The sequence below is a fragment of the Pecten maximus genome, chromosome 10 (assembly GCF_902652985.1).
Source record: "Pecten maximus chromosome 10, xPecMax1.1, whole genome shotgun sequence".
NCBI classification, from domain to species: Eukaryota; Metazoa; Mollusca; class Bivalvia; order Pectinida; family Pectinidae; genus Pecten; species Pecten maximus.
In genome coordinates, this window is record NC_047024.1 from 26070853 (window position 1) to 26088629 (window position 17777).

The 17777-nt window shown below is 37.2% G+C and overlaps 1 protein-coding gene across 1 annotated transcript in view; it reads left to right on the top strand.

Annotated features, from left to right (window-relative positions):
* LOC117335705 (protein cycle-like) overlaps positions 1 to 17777 on the top strand; it is a 120073-nt gene that overhangs the window by 32554 nt on the left and 69742 nt on the right. The window contains exon 2 of the mRNA XM_033895874.1: positions 16417 to 16650. The gene's annotated coding sequence lies outside the window, so the exon portion shown is untranslated. The remainder of the gene's footprint in view (positions 1 to 16416; positions 16651 to 17777) is intronic.

Consider the following 17777-nt stretch of genomic DNA (forward strand, 5'->3'; position numbering starts at 1 on the left):
GACTGGACCTTCTTCCAAGAATTGGGACGTTTCAACAGAGCTTAAATTTTCAGTCCTGCAGGGCCTCAATATTATTTGAAACTAGTATATATGAAATGTGTAAATGGACTTTTTGTTGTTCCTTATGAGATTAAAATGTGGTCTAGTTTGTTTTATAAGTTCATGGACAGCCTGTAGTCACTAATTAATATTAAGCTGAAAGGAAATCTCTGTTAAACTGAGCTATTATTAAGGTGTCATATTTGCTCCTCACTTTTACAGTTATGTACTGCCAGCAACATATAATATCCATAGGAGCTGCCTTTATTTTAGAAATAGGTAGTCTTAAGGTTATGACAGATGATCTTTTGCTGTGAATGTGCTCATTACCAGTTAGATGTGTGGTTATTTTATTCAGCAGGGAGGCTGAGATGCTGGTTAGACTTGTTTATGGTGACATACTGCTAAATATGTCCTGAATGTGGTTATCAGATTTGTCCAGGGCACTTGCTGCAAGTCCACAGCCAAACTAATCTATTATGGATCAGGGCTGAAAGCTAAAGCTTTGTTTCTGAATTCCATTGCCAGGATGATCTGTCTGCTTTGATTTCCTGTGAAGGATTGATAAACAGCTTAATCCTGCCTAGAAACATGAAAATGTAAAATCCAAAGGTCACTTCCTGTATTCAGGTTCACTTCCTGTCTTCACAAAAGACATTGAGATTATTAGAACATAACCCTTTCTAAACTGAATGTCACAGGGATTGAACTATTTGGCCATGCAGTTTTTAGCCCATCAGATGGTGGGCTATTTAAATTGCCCTGTGTCCGTTGTCCATCCCTCCAAAAACAATTATTGTTATCGCTATTTCTCAGAAAGTACTCAAGTGATCTTACTCAAATTTCATATGTATCACTGAGTCACTGGATGACATAAATATTAGTCTAGTAAGTTCCCCTTGGCCCCTTAAGCTTGTTGTGCATATATATATATTGCATTTTTTAACGTCAGGATGCCTTTGGTACCTGACGTTAAAAAATGCAATATATTTGGTACCTATGGGGCCGTGGTGGCCGAGTGGTTAAGGTGTACCGACACGTCTGATGTGATAGCCATATGCTCCAATACACAAAGGACCTACCCAGCATTCACTTCCGGTAGCGACCGCGAAATTTGAATGAGTACGTAAAGAGTTAAATGACCCTGGCTGTTAATAGGACGTTAAACAAAAACAAACCAAACAAACCTTTGGTACCTGCCGTTATAGTCGTGGTGGGTAAATTTTGTTAGTCACACTTTTGTTTCCGGCTAACAACTTCTCTTTTCTGTAATACACAAATTATATACATCGGCAGCCTAATATAGTTCCTATTTTGACAGCAATTATTGACACGATTTAACTGATGGTTCCCGTGTTTACTGCAATTATTTAAAATGAAATATGAATGTTTGGTGTTCTAGACTATTTTAGATTATAAACATAAACATTTCCTCACCAGTATATGCAATTTTCCTGGCGTAGGATTACGTAGTTCTGTCTCAATCCTGCCTTGAAAACGAAAGTAAAAAAATCGGTTTGATCGTTGTGGAAATTTACATGCGTCCACAGAGATACTATCCACATGTCCTAGACTCATGTTCATCCTGAGTTCATATGCATGAACATTTCATATAAGCCTAAAACCAACCGTCTTTACGTAGTGAAATGTTTACAATTCTATAAATAGCTTTGCAGCCAAACATTCCACAGACTAACTTCAGCTGTCACGTGACTAATCACGGGATCATCACTCATCGGCCAAAATGGCGGTTATGTCTAATGTAACTAAACCAGCAACCGTTCGCAGTTCCATATTTATTTGTATGTCACTAGAATACACAAGAAATATCATCAGGAATTGAAGGCAGGTTGTAACAAACTACATTGTCGTTTTTCATGAGGATTTTATTAAATAAGATTATTATTTGTTTATTTAATAAGAATGAAATGATTATGATCCGTGACTGATGTACTGGCGTCTTGTTTGTCTTGTCTTGTCGGACAGCGTGACCGACAGCGCGACCACAGTTTTCTATCCGAGGTAAAATGTTTGCATTTTTGATGTTACTAGGGGTCATAAATCAGATGTTTGCTAGGCCTAATTAACATCTTATAGTATAGATAAAAAAGACTTAGGCTGTCATGTGTACATCTTGGATTTTATCTCTGGTTGTACATGTAATTGTTGATAGACCGATTTGTCTGTTCAGTTGATTTTTAGCTCACCTGCCCGAAGGGCAAGTGAGCTTATGCCGTGGTGCGGCGTCCGTCGTTCGTCCGTCCGTCCGGCCGTCCGGCGTCAACTTTTTCATTCAAACAACTTCTTCTCAATAACCAAAAGGCCCAGGGACTTGATATTGGGCATGTAGCATGCTGGGGTGAAGGGCTACAAAGTTTGTTCAAATAAATGACCTTGACCTTCATTCAAGGTCACATGGGTCAAATAGGCTATAATCTTCAAACAACTTCTTCTCAATAACCAAGAGGCCCAGTGACTTGATATTGGGCCTGTAGCATGCTGGGGTGAAGGGCTACAAAGTGTGTTCAAATAAATGACCTTGACCTTCATTCAAGGTCACATGGGTCAAATAGGCTATAATCTTCAAGCGACTTCTTCTCAATAACCAAGAGGCCCAGGGACTTGATATTGGGCCTGTAGCATGCTGGGGTGAAGGGCTACAAAGTCTGTTCAAATAAATGACCTTGACCTTCATTCAAGGTCACATGGGTCAAATACGCTATAATCTTCAAGCGACTTCTTCTCAATAACCAAGAGGCCCAGGGACTTGATATTGGGCCTGTAGCATGCTGGGGTGAAGGGCTACAAAGTTTGTTAAAATAAATGACCTTGACCTTCATTCAAGGTCACATGGGTCAAATAGGCTATAATCTTCAAACGACTTCTTCTCAATAACCAAGAGGCCCAGGGACTTGATATTGGGCCTGTAGCATGCTGGGGTGAAGGGCTACAAAGTTTGTTCAAATAAATGACCTTGACCTTCATTCAAGGTCACAAGGGTCAAAAAGGCTATAATCTTCAAATGACTTCTCAATAACCAAGAGGCCCAGGGACTTGATATTAGGGGTGAAGCATGCTGGGGTGAAGGACTACAAAGTTTGTTCAAATAAATGACCTTGACCTTCATTCAAGGTCACATGGGTCAAATAGGCTATAATCTTCAAACGACTTCTTCTCAATAACCAAGAGGCCCAGTGACTTGATATTGGGCCTGTAGCATGCTGGGGTGAAGGGCTACAAAGTTTGTTCAAATAAATGACCTTGACCTTCATTCAAGGTCACATGGGTCAAATAGGCTATAATCTTCAAACGACCTCTTCTCAACAACCAAGAGGCCCAGGGACTTGATATTTGGTCTGTAGCATGCTGTGGTGAAGGGCAACAAAGTTTGTTCAAATAAATGACCTTGACCTTCATTCAAGGTCATATGAGTCAAATAGGCTATAATCTTCAAACGACTTCTTCTCAATAACCAAGAGGCCCAGGGACTTGATATTGGGCCTGTAGCATGCTGGGGTGAAGGGCTACAAAGTTTGTTAAAATAAATGACCTTGACCTTCATTCAAGGTCACAGGGATCAAAAAGGCTAAAATCTTTAAACAACTTCTTCTCATTAACCAAGAGGCCCAGGGACTTGATATTGGGCATGTAGCATGCTGGGGTGAAGGGCTACCAATTTTGTTCAATAAATGACCTTGACCTACATTCAAGGTCACAGGGGTGAAATCGGCTTAAATCTGTAAACAATAATTTTTGCGATAGCCAAGAGCCTCCAAGACCTGATATTAGGCCAATAGAATGCTGGAATGAAGGACTAGAAAATTTTCAATATGAATAAAACTAGCTTACAATGATATTTGAATAAAGAGGTAATCAACATAGTATCTTCAGAAATGACCTCAATCAACTTCAAAGTTGCTGTAGAGCCAGTTGAGCGATACAGGCCCATTGGGCCTCTTGTTTTTTTCAAAGTTTACAATTAATTCAAGCAGTTTTTTTACTGATTCAGAAGTAAATCAATAATTTTTCACAAGCATTAAAGAAATAGGGAAAGAACTATACTCAGCTATTGGAAAGTTGTCAGCAGATAAATATATGTTATACATGTTTTCTTGTAACCCTGGTAAATACTAGCCGCAATATACCGCTCGGCTAGAGAGATCTTCTCTTTAGCTCGATCGGTTGAGCGTAAGACTAGTAAGCCAGAGGTCCCTGGTTCGATCCCTAGCGGAGGCAGTGATTTAAATTTAATAAATCATGCGCTCTGTTACATAGATATATATACAGTAAGAGGAGGGTGATTTGGTACTCAAACGCTCACAGCGCGTTTGCGCCCGTCGAGCGATGGGGATTAAAACCCCGCTGAAATCCCGCCGTAATCCCGCGCAAGCGATGTCGCTGCGATCCCGCTCACACAGCGATTCCGCTCTGACAAGGCAGCAACTCCGCTCAGCCAGCGATTCAGCTCCGGAAGGCCTACAAACCTGCTCAGCCAGCGATCCCGCTCCGGCGGGCCAGCAAACCCGCTCAGCGAGCGATCCCGCTCCCGCGGGCCAGCAAACCCGCTCAGCCAGCGATACCGCTCCCGTAACATGGACACAAGAAATCCTGCAATCTTTTTTTTTTTAAATATAACGATGAATGAGAAGGAACTCATATTTATTTCATCAGAAACGTTCGCAGAATGTAATGTAACGTTTACAAAATGTGTTTCGTATTCACTTGCTTGAGTTGTTTTCTGCTTGTGTAAGTATCAAATCAAGAGTAATTTGGTAGCGTAAGTAATGAAGTTTAGTTTAACAAAAATACATTTTATGGATCTTAAAGTATAATCATAGAAAAAGGTTAAACACAAAGTTATTTTTTAAACAACATCTTGTATCTAAAAATGTTCATACGGAGAGTAGCGTAGTGCAAAATGCAAATGTACATCTGATTTTAATTAGATTGAGTATTCTGATATATTTCTAAGTTGTTTTGTCTTTTTGGTGTACATACAGTACATGTACATGTTAGCTGGATCGTATGAAAGAGGAACATGACGCAATTTGGCCTGTTTCGACCTAAAGGTGACCATTTTCAAATAAAAAGTAGTTCTCAGATTTGATATTCGCTGGTGTCAATAACATGGGGAAGACGTAGTTGATGAAATATTTAAGTTTGGATGTCAATTAGACTAACTACATGAATAATAGAAAACAAAACCATCAGTTTATGCAGCATACGGAAGATTAAGAGATCAAACCACCAACATTTATCTATTTTGCATACATATGTACATACAGTATCTACAAGTTGCGAAGCTTACAACATGACAACTGAGCAAAATATGAGTGCAATATATATGTTTATATCTATTTTGGTATAAGGTGATGTAGATTCGCAATAGGTCACGTGATATTTCACATGTACTCTAGTTAAGCTCTCGCTAGCGCTGTGCGCGAACAATCATTTATCTTGTATACTCTATACATTTGTGCGTGGTATATCCACTTAAAGTATCGTAGTTATGTATGATATATTAAAATAAAGAAGGCAATCAGTTCTGTCAGTGAAACATTTTCTTTGATATAGGCAGGATTTGAAATGTGGTCGAATTGTACAATCGCCAGCCGTTATGTAGCCATGCCCATCTGAGTTACCTACAAATGTATTCAATGCTCGGTAAACGTCGTAGTATGCACAATGCACGCGCAATGTACAGGGTACCGAGACAGTTTTTCGACGGCTGGCGATGGGCAGTATACACTGATACATGTAGGCTTAGTTTGTTGTCCAATCCATTCATATATAATATATATACAGTGGAACTTCGTTAACTCGAAGTCGACGGGACCACGAAAAAACTTCGAGTTATCCGAGTGTTCGAATTAAGCGAGTTATCGTTTTTGGTGAAAAGTTTGGTCAATATTTGTCAACATTATATAATCATTATAACTTCGCTCTGTCGCTCATCAGTTTAGTGTGAAGACTGGTCAATACATGTAAATATATATGTAATGTTTCGTTATGTCACTTGTAATTTGGTGTAGTTTTGCCGATATACAGTCACGATAAAGTTTCTTTCACTTAGTCACTTCAATAACGATCTGATGTGCAAGTCATGTTTGCAAAAGGTAAACGATAAAACGGAATTCGACAAAATAACAAGTTATTAATGTCAAAACAAATAACCGTTTAAGTCTAACACAGATTGCATACAAAACGTAACAGAACTATTACCTTTTATTTGACATATATAAAATACTGTTTGATCGGCCTACTTACTTTTTATTGATAACCACGCCATTTCCATGTGTATTAGTACCGGAAGTTGGGCTGCGCATGTGCGTATAAAATGTTACTGTAACTGAGTTGGCGTTTTATCCGATTTAATAGACAGCACTGACCGTTATAGTTGTACTCTGAACATCTCGGCAGTAATTACGCTATTGTTTCAGCAGTTTAAAGATTTAATAGGCGCCGGTGACTGTGTCATTTCTACACCTGTAAAAACATCAGCCGGGTAGATCTACCGGTGTGTCAGAGATTAGTTCCGCTTGAGCGAACGGGTAGATGAGTTGTTGACTATCATGTGTACTGATATCGGCGACCGCCTTGGGAAATTACCTGATGTAAGTAAAGCAGTACTTTTTATCACCAAGACTTGTTGTTATAAGATTCAACCGACAATTTCTTTTATGAATTTATGAAACACTTATAATAGCATTTAGGTTAGTAGTGCCGATATGTTCAGTATTACAAACGGAATTTAGCTCTTAAAAAATGTCGGCGTTTGCCACCGATCGACGAAAATTATACTTCGAGTTATTCGAACATTTCAAGTAGGATTTTTATTGTTGGGACCAAATTTTTACCTTGTATTATCCGAGTTTTTCGAGTTATCCGAATTCGAATTTTCCGAGTTTTTTTTACTAAGATAAAGAGAGAATTCGGCCGGGACCGGCGAGGTACTTCGAGTTAAGCGGGGTATTCGAGTTATCCGAGTTCGAGTTAACGAAGTTCCACTGTATATATATATATAATATTTATGTAATTCTCTGAATGAAATATTTGAAATTAACTGTGGTCATCCTTATCATTTACGTAAGCTGAGACGGTAAAATGTACAGTATTGTAAACATATTAATCTGTATATCACCCGTTTGATAGGTAACCAGTCTTCACATTTTTCATAAAATGAAAACACATTCGTTTTGAACAACCGGACCCATAACGTATGTCTCATTATACATGTACATGTACATTTGCATGTGCTTGTTGAAACAAATACATGTACATGATTTATTACGGATAATGTTATTATTATGATTAGTATTGTGTGTGTATATATGTAAATTGTATATGCATGTTTGGGAAAAATATCCAAGTTCGTCCTTATTAAAGTAATATGAAGATCAATAAATAAGTGTATCACGATATCGATCTATATAGGCTATGCCTGATGTCCAATCCTATTGACTTAACATCTCGTCATTAAGATGTGTTGAAATTAAAAATATGGATACTGAGTGTTCTATTTTCTTACGAAACCTGACATAAATAGTTACCCTGATTTTTTATTTAAACATATTTTTATTGTAACTTATATGTATATAAGAGATTGGGCAAAAACCACCTTTCCCGACACAAGTATACATGAAAAAAATACAGCAAGATGGCATAATATAATATTTTAATATAATATTATTTTTTAACATGTTTACAAATTGGTTTAGTGGGAGAGAGAGGGGGGGGGGGGGATATATAAAGATATAGTGAAAGTAATTGCTCTTATTTCAATGCATGTGTATATCTTGATATGTTGCAACCATTAACCAATACGTACATATTATAAATGTATAACTTTCAACAATACAAATTACGTATTTAAATCTGAAATATATATATGATTTAAGAATGATTAATACAACTATCATCGCATACGGATTTAACACGGGTTTTACTTCCGCTATTACGGCCTCAAAAGGAAAACGGCAGGTGCCTTATTCTAAAAGGAGTGTAGGACAAAAGCCCCCCCCCCGGACATTAGCCCCTAGGACAAAAGCCCCTCCGGACGAAAGCCCCCCCCCCCCCGGACCTCTTCTAAAAGACCTAAATGTAAGAGGTGAGTTACATGTAGACTAGTAAACATGGAGCATAGGCTAAATCCTTATGTAACAACATTCTGCCCGCGGGTAAAAAAAAAAGCCGTAGGGGTCCGATGGGGTCACTGCGATACAGGTATACTCGCTATTGTAATCAAAATCTGTGATTGGCCGATGTTAACAGCAGGTGAAAACATTTCTATAATGGTAACTACACTGTACACCACCGGTATTTGTCCTGTGTATAGAGGATTTATCTATATCACATTGATTAACTCCAATCATGATTTGTAAATGACGCGATTTTAACCACGTGGTCTCCATACACAGTTTTTTTGGATACTATAACACATGGAAATGTGTTACATGAGGAACATTAACATTGTATCACACATACATATATATGAATAAACAATCCAGGTACAAAAACATAATATTCATAGGATTATATTACATACACGTAATCAAAGAAGAGATTTTTTTAGAAAAAAAAAAGACAAACCATTTAGAACTTCGTTTATAATTATGACCTTTTAACAGACCTTTCAGTTTAGTTTTATTTGGATTTGAGCGGTAATAATTTAGAATATGTAATTTCTTTGCAAATTTTCAATGATTGCGTTTTTACAGGAAAACAGATAATGATACTCATCTCCTACATTCTCTGAAGACAAGGTTCATATCTTCTCCTGAAACTCTTTGTTACCTACCAGTTTCAATGGAAAACTTCAATTACATGAATCTAATCTCAGGCTTCATCGGACATAAAATGGACTGGTCAATAGCTCGGTGAAGGACGAAATACTTCACATTGTTTGGGTGTTAGGTCTTGATAATAATGGTGACTTTCGCATAGTCAGTACGTATTTATTTTTTTTTACTTCCGAAATAAAAAGGACAGGAAATATTCCCATGTTGTCGTTATAATTGATTAAAATATGTTTAAAATGTGTTTTTGTTGACGTTTTTATCACATACACATGACAGATGACACAAATGTATTGTTTTTCTCACAATAAAGAAAGAATATTGGACTACACACACAATCATTCTGTGGTCTATATAGTTTAAACTGTATTTTATTTTTATGCAAGAGATGTCCCCGATGGACACATAAATAATGATAGTAATAAAAACACAATATCTTTAGGCCGTGGATTTAAAACTACAAAATGTTCAAATAATTATAAAGTTTATGAAACTTACTACAGAAATTCAAAGATAATTTTCTCAAACAGACATGTTGCTAGCTAAATACTTCAAATGTCTACATAAAAATAGGTCGAGATCAAAATAACGAGCCCCTTATGTGGCCTCTCCGAGGTCATGCACAAAACGCCATCTATACAAAGGTCAGCTAAATCAGAATTATAATAATGCTGCCGTGGACACGTGGCTCATTGTCCACTATTAAAATAGCTACCGGATTGAGCACATGCATTTCCGTGTTCCCCATATCCCACTCGAGGTGCACAAACATTCTGACCAAGATCCGACCGTCCTAAGTACTCTAGAAATGATGACAAAACCGCCTTTTGACCCGTCCCCATTCCGTAAGAATGAAATAATGCTACTGCGGACACTTAATTAGTTCATTGTCCACCATTAACCAGAATGATTACATTTTCGTTTTCCCAAAGAAGGCGGTCCCCAGTTAGCAGTCACAGGATACATTTACAATGTATTGACTCGGCTCCTAACACTAAATGACGACTATATCCAATATTACTGGATTTATGACTCGTCAGTGATCTTGCACATGCATGGAAATAGTTTATTTGAACTTTTATAACTACAATTTTTCCCTACAAATAGTTTTTATCAAAATGGGCTGACATCAAGTACACTGTCATATTGTACATCATTGCAGATATTATTCAACTTATAACAGATTTCATGAGCAATACATTACACATATGAATTTGTATCTCATAGTTGAGGTACATCATCCAATAAATACTTACGATGGACGATACAACTGAAAACATATACATGGTAATTAAAGTATAATTAATCGACACCAGGCTGTTGAAAGTCTACCGTCATTACTGATTGAGCGGGTCCTATTCAATTCCGCTCGAGCGGGTCCGCTACAATTCCGCTCGAGCGGGTCCGCTACAAGTCCGCTCGAGCGGGCCCGCTACAAGCCCGCCCGGCGAGCGGGTCTGCTGCAAGTCCGCTCAAGCCCGCGCCCGAACCCGCTCAAGCCCGCGCCCGAACCCGCTCAAGCCCCGCCCGAACCTGCTGCCAACCGCTCGAAGCCCGCTCAAAACCCGCGGCAATCCCGCTGCAAACCCGCGCAAATTCTGAGCGGAGGGCTGCGCAGGTCAACGCTCTGTGAGCGTTTGAGTACCAAATCACCCTCCTCGTACTGTAGAACAGGAATAACCAGATTAAGACATTTCATCTTATAAAAATGTAGCTGTCGACTGACTACAAAATCCAATTTAAGATTTTTTATTATATGAGTTCAGACCCTGACGTTTCTCAGGGCCTTTGGCCCTTTGATTGAACCAATAGGAAAACAACATGGCGATAGGTGGCCATCTTGGATTTTTACAATTGAAGTTTGCTATCAATATTTCTCAGAAAGTACTAAAGGGATCTTTCTCAAACTTCATATTTAAGTTCCATTAGGTCCCTATAATAATGCATGCATATTGTATTTTGGGACCTGCATGTCGGAAACCAACATGGCTGACAGGTACTCCAACAATGTTAGAGGTTTTACACGGCGAGATGCTTTTGACATGCACCGTGTAACCTCTAACTGCCCATAGCTGATTTTCCCGATGCTGACGATGAAATTTTCAAAGTTTGTATTTTGAAAAAATATAGCGTGTCAACTTACATTTAAATGATCAACAGGGTCCAATATATATATTCCTTTCCATAATCCCATGATTAAATGAGAAGAATTTCTTAGCAAACACACAAATTATGAAGTTTTCTTCTTCCGAAGCGGAGCAGAGCTCATGCAAGCAGACAATACTGCTGGTAGTGAAAGTAGAAATACCATGTGATTTGCCGATTAATACAAAAATGGATCACAAGCTATGTCCTACAAGCGGAATACAACAAAATCCGTATCATTTCGTTCCGTTTGAAATACCAAGACTATTTTGTATCAACCTTTAGGCAGCCATTTTTAAAACCGGCTAGAAAAGTGCTACAACGACATGGACTTGTATTTTGTGTGTTCTATACCGGATTATACTATATATTTGAGTCTGTGACATACATATGGGATATATATTGCATAAATGATGCGTAGACATCGTTGTAATGACCTGTGAACCACTTAAGTGGTTTTTTCAAGCATATTTCGTTGCGCCTGGATTTCAGGCGCAAGCTGCATCAAAGAATAAGTGCTTCGGAAATAAGAGGTCACAGTCGGCAAAATCATATCCGATAGAAAAAGAGCCGACCAACGGCCTCTTATGTTATAGGAGTTGGCTGACAGGCAGTCATCCTGGATAATGGATTTTGATAATTGAAGTTTGTTTTCACTCTTTCTCAGAGTTCTGAAGGGAGGGATCTTTCTCATATTTCATATGTAGTTCCCCTTGGTCCCTTGTTGTGCATTTTTGGACCAATTAGAAAACAACATGGCTGACAGGCGGCGATCTTGGAGCGAAAGAATGGAAAAGAAGAGAAAAGCTCAGTCTTTCACTTGTCAAATTTTGAAGAAAAAAAGTGTGCACTATATGCGAATATTTACAGTAATGTAAAACATGCAGCTATAAACATCAAATTTCTGTTGTCTCTGAATGGTCCAACTTAAATGTATAGGAATTTGTGCAGTCCTATGACAAAGTTGTAAATGACACCTGAAAACAACTCCCTGTCATTAATTAGTTAACTTATATTGATTCTGGCTATGAATAGTGCTTTGACAGACATGAATTACATACCCATGCATATGCTAATCAATAAAGTATACCGTGTCACAGTGGGTTGAGATAGGTTTGATATGTATCAAGTACATCCAGTCCAATTAGTACTTAAACAAAGGATGGGTTTGGTTTGGTTTGGTTTATTTTGTTTAACGTCCTATTAACATCCAAGGTCATTTAAGGACGGCCTCCCGTGCATGCGACATGCATGCATGTGGTGAGTGCGTATGTGTGTTTTGGGAGGCTGCGGTATGTTCGTGTTAAGTCTCCTAGTGATAGGCCGGAACTTTTGCCGATTTATAGTGCTACCTCACTAAAGCATACTGCCGAAGACACCCAGCAGGACACCCCACCCGGTCACATTATACTGACAACGGGCGAACCAGTCGTCCCACTCCAAATAGGCTGAGCGCTAAGCAGGAGTAGGTACTACTATTTATAAAGACTCTGGTATGTCTCGGCTAGGTGGTATGTCTCCGCTAGGGGACAGAACCCAAAGCCTTCCTCACAGCGGCGAACGCTCAACTAAAGGCCAAAAGTGAGGCATTGTCAAGGGAGACATTAGGAAGAAGAAAGTTGTTTAGTAAGAAGAGAAAAGATAAGATTCCAAATTTAGTCGCCTCCTACGATCATGCAATGGGGGCAGCAGGTACAATTCTTATGCCCTACCTGCAGGGCAAAAACAAAGGATGGCCTATATGTGATTATATAATAGCATTGTATGGTCAACACAGTATAGATTATTTAAAAGCCATTCTGTATATACCTGCACCATATTTTTCCATAGATAAGCCCCTGCTCACAAAAAATAAGCTCTCTTCCAACTCATTTTTGCAGAATTGTCAATGGTTGAGCTTAAAGCGCTTCACAAACAAGCCCTCTCCAAACTTAACACAAGGGGAGAGGGCTTATTTAGGCTATTTATGGTACTAAATTTAACATTAACAGATGGGGCTTATTTCAGAATAAATATGGTAAATAAGTTAATATCCTATCAAAACAGGGACCTAGATAAATGCTGTGTTCTCTGTTCTGATCATATATCATCTGGACGTGTGCATGATGATACAGAAGAACACAGGAAGGAAATTAATCCTACTTGATGCTAAATTTTGTAGCATGTAATTATGTTCATGAACTTGAAACTCTTGACTCTAAACTCTTGATTACTGTTGTCATCCCAAGCCTTACTACCATATTTTACCAAGTATAATAAGCCCATGCTTGGGATAAGCAACCTCCCCCCCCCCCCCCATATTTTTCACATTTTTAGCTCACCTGGTCCAAATGGTCAACAATTGACATCGACATTGACATCAGGGCCAAAAGGAGTTAATTTGGCAATATTGATTGATATTAACAACTTCTCTGGAACTAAGCAAAATATAATATTTATATACTTCAGTGGTAGCATCCCTTGGTAATTGGATTCAAACTTATACAAATGATAGGGCTGAGCCACTTCGTTTTTCACAAAATTATGGTTGCTGTGGTAACTGGTTACTATAAACTGGTTTTCCAATAAGGGCCATAACTTTACGTTTGTCCGGACAACTTCTCCTAAACCAGTGAGTCGATTCCACTTTAAACTTCAAACAAATATGAAGGATTATGACATTGTGTAGATGTGCATGCAACTTTTTTTTCCTCAAAAATTTAGTTGCTATGGTAACTGGTCACTGAACAGGTGTTATTTTGTCCAAATCATTCCTCCTAAACTGGTGGGCATGCAGATTCCAATGTTTTTGGTTTGGTTTGTTTTTGTTTAACGTCCTATTAACAGCCAGGGTCATTTAAGGACGTGCCAGGTTTTGGAGGTGGAGGAAAGCTGGAGTACCTGGAGAAAAACCACTGGCCTACGGTCAGTACCTGGCAACTGCCCCACGTAGGTTTCGAACTCGCAACCCAGAGGTGGAGGGCTAGTGATAAAGTGTCGGAACACCTTAACCACTCGGCCACCGCGGCCCCTCAATGATTCCAATGAAACTTCACAAAAAAATATAGATGACAATGTGTAGATGTGCATGAAGCTGTATTAGTCAGCCAATGGGCTTACAGTTCTAGTTCATATTTGCCGATATCCATGTGAGTGATACAGGCACTCTGGGCCTCTTGTCTCTGCATAGGCCCATATTAGGATATTAGCCCATCCCCCGCTTTTTAATGTCTTAAACAAAACAGAAAAACAAAACTTATAAAAGTAAACAAAAAACATAAATTGTGAAAATGTACTTTTTCTGGTTAAAATGATGTATTTACTTATAATTAAGTGTTATTTAATTTAATTAATATATAAAGACATGATCGACTGTCTGTCATTATTAATTGTAAGTTTACCTGTCCAATTTGCAATAATAGCTTACATGTTTATGTTTGATGTAGTAGTTCTTACATATCATTACAGATTTTCAAATTAAAATCTTAATATAATTGACAATCATGTGGGTTATTTTTGGTGTAAGTGTGGTTGATATTTCATCTTGATTTCATTTAGCAGATTTTCTAATATTAAACCTCAAAAGAAATTGATGGTTATGTTAAATTTTAATAGTTCAATCTTACTGATGATGTTATGAAAATAGAATGGATATGTCCTAATGGTGGAAACAAGTCGAATGGCTGACTACATGTTTGGGCTGTCAAATTTGTCAGGTCTTTTCCTACGTGAAAAGATAAGTTAGCTAAGCTTCTAAACTTTTCAAAATTTTTGACATCATTTTCAAAATCCCTAAAGTGATTTTTATGAAACATTGCCAAAGCTTCTATGGCATATAAGATGAACAAAAAGCGTGGATTCTATTGTAGTGGGCCACTGGGCCCTGGCATGCAGAGTGAAAAGGGGTCAGGTTGACTGAAATTTCAAAAGTCTTATTCTCAAGTAACCCAGTAATGGCAGAATCAATTACTTATTGATAGAAGAGTTTTAATATAAGGGGCTTTGCCAAAATTGTGAAATTCATGACCCTTGGGTCTCATATTTCCTCTTTAGGAGGGGAAAGACTAAATACAGAGGAGCCCACTTATTTGCATATCGGTTATTTGAATATCCCGCTTATTTGCATAAAATTCATGTAGTTCATAATTTGCCCGATTTATGTTGTTGGTGAACCTGAAGATACATGTATGTAATGAAGAACATTTTCGAAATTAACAAAAAATGAAGAAAAAAAAGAAAAATAGAATTCAATACTAACAAGAGTAGAGACGGGGAGTAATATATGATGTGTGGATGAAGGGCAGCTTAGCTTTCTTCATTATTTATACCGTACACTTACACTGCAAAACACCTTGTTTGTACCAGATAAGAAGAGTATTTAATCATCAAATTCCCTTCTTTGTAATTTTATTGTCCCATAATTTCTTTTTTTCTGTTTTAAATTGATATATCTGTATATTAATATTTCTAATTTAAGCAATAAAAATTAGTTTTTGGAGTTATAGCCTTGTTTCCAATAGATAGATTATAATTATAAATCAGAAGAATTAATTATATAAGCATTAAATGAAGTATTGAAATAGACAATGGAGCATGATTATGTGATATTAATATTTTAAAATCCACTTTGTCTATCATGTCAGCTTGACTGATTGATTGAATTAATTACCAGGAACCTGTTATAACTGATGTATAAGCCTCCTCTGTTTCAATGACATGTTCTTCATCAATAATTAAGAGATCACAGAGCAAATTAGTCAATTTAAGATATATCAGAATGACTATTTATAGCCCACCATCATCAGATTAGAAGTTTAACATCCAAGTAAAAATTTGAAGGTTTTCACTTTTTTTCCCAAATTAATTATTTGATAAATAGAACCTATTACGTACATGTACTGTAATTTATTGGAGTTTATCAAACTTATTTCATATGTGATATATGTTTACTTATACTTGGCACTCACGTTCCTGCCTGAAGGAAAATGCAACACTGCCAAAACAATTTATTGCTTTATGAAATATATACACATTAGTCAAAAGTCTCGTAAACTTCTTTGTCTTGTTACCTAGACTCCTGGCTATGTCATTTGTAGCTGAACATGTTTCTTTAATGTAAATAAATGTTCTAATCAAAGAGACCTTGACCTTGAATTTTATTTTATGTCAAATTCATAAAAAGATTAATGAAACAACTTTTCCAAGAATTTCTTGTGTGAGAAATCCATTAGCAAATGCTCATATTTCATAGAATTACTTTGAAATACTCATTTCCTGGCATTGTAGAAACACACATCTTTCTATAAAAAATTATAGCATTATTGCTGACTGATGAGACGTCATTATTAAGCTTAAGATTTTCTCCAAAAACATGTACAGGATGATTTTAATTTCTTGGAAATCAATCATATGATATTTTGAAACAAATTGATTGGTCATTCAATCTTGTCTATTTCAGATCTGAAGGGCCTCGACCATTTCTCATTTTCTAAATCAGTTGACAAGAAGGATGAAAGATGACATTCACAAATTATCTCCCATTTTTTTGGAATTGATGAAGATAATGCATCCATGAAAAATCTCCAATGGCTAGCAGGTCTTCTTAAACATGTTAACAATATTGGCAACGTGAAACAACTTAATACAACTATTTTAATATCTTGGAAGCTGCAGGGATAGAATAAAGAATGAGGTAAGTACATTCAAATTTTTATCAATAGCATCAGTAAGTCAGCTTTGATTAAAATCTTGTCTTTGATAATCTTTGGTGAGTAAAGGTTGCTTTGAATCCTGCTGGGAACTTGTGTAATTTGATTCAGCTGAAACTGTTCAAACATACTTTTAGCCCACCATCATCAGATATTGAGTTTGTAGGTCACCTCAAACAAAGCCTCAGATGACTTACTGCGATCATCTTTCTTCCAGCATAGTGTATTGTATGGTGTGTGCCGTAAACAACTTACATTTTTGACTTATTCTCAATAACCAAGAGGCCCAGATGGTCATGATATTGGCCCATTTAAGTATGCTGAGCTGAAGGTCTGCCAAAGTTGTTAAAAAAGACCTTTACCTCCTTTTAAGGTCACAGGGGTCAAATATGTTAAAATCTTCAAACATCTTCTCAATAACCAAGGGGTCCATAGTCACGATATTTGGCCTTGACCATGACCTATACTTTCACGGTCACACTGGTCAAATGTTTTAAATTCTCAATTTAAAGACAAAAACATCAACTATCAGTACTTGTTTCAGAACTCATGTGACTATCAAAGCCCATGCACCACTTGTTCGAATTGCTTTTTGTCCTTCTTCTGTCCCGTAAATAATTCTTCTTACCATTTCTTCTCAATAACCAAGAAGCTTATAGCCATGATATTGGGTCAGATTCATACTAGAATGAAGGCTGTCCACAGTTGTTCATCTGAATGACCTTGACATACTAAAATAGCAGTGGTCAAATATATCAAAATCTCCAAATAACTTCTCAATAACCAAGAGGCCCATACTCATTATATTGAGCCTTGATCACCTGACCTATACCTTCAAGGTCACACACCTCAAAAGAGTTTAATTCTTAATTTGAAAACAAAAACATCAACTATCAGTATGTATTTCAGAACTCAATTCTGAAACAATTCACAGCTTATTGTTAATATTGACATTGGATCTATTAATATAGATGGAATTAATATCTTAATTTGAAATAATTGTCCTTAAAAATTGATGTCTTTGTTGAATAAAATGAACTTGATGACTGAACACAAATACATGTAATGATTCTAAATGCTATTTCATGTTTTTCATGTTTGCTCTACAGTT